Below are 432 nucleotides of genomic sequence, written 5' to 3'. Positions count from 1 at the left end.
TCTCCCTTCCCTTTGGTAATCAGTAATCCACCGTCTGTGTCCATGAGTCTGTTTATTTGTGATGTTTATGTGTTTTTTGCTTTCAGTTTTATGTCCCACATATCAGTGAAATCATATGATTATCAACTTTTTCTGTTTGACTTGTTTCGCTTAGCATGATGATCTCAAGATCTATCCATGTTGTTGCAAATGACAATATCTGATCATTTCTTATGGCTGAATAATATTCCATTGTATATATGTACCACATCTTCTTTATCTAATCATCTATCATCTCTGTGGATAATGTTTTCACATTTTTGGGGGTAAATACCCAGAAGAGGGATTGCTGTGTCCCATGGCAATTCTATTCTTAGTTTTTTGAGGGCTCTCCATATTATTTTCTAGAGCGACTGTACCAATATACTTTCCCACCAGCAGCGTATGAGGGTT

This window comes from Pteropus vampyrus, unplaced genomic scaffold, assembly GCF_000151845.1.
Source record: "Pteropus vampyrus isolate Shadow unplaced genomic scaffold, Pvam_2.0 Scaffold858, whole genome shotgun sequence".
Classification (NCBI taxonomy): Eukaryota; Metazoa; Chordata; class Mammalia; order Chiroptera; family Pteropodidae; genus Pteropus; species Pteropus vampyrus.
This window is presented reverse-complemented; position numbering follows the sequence as displayed.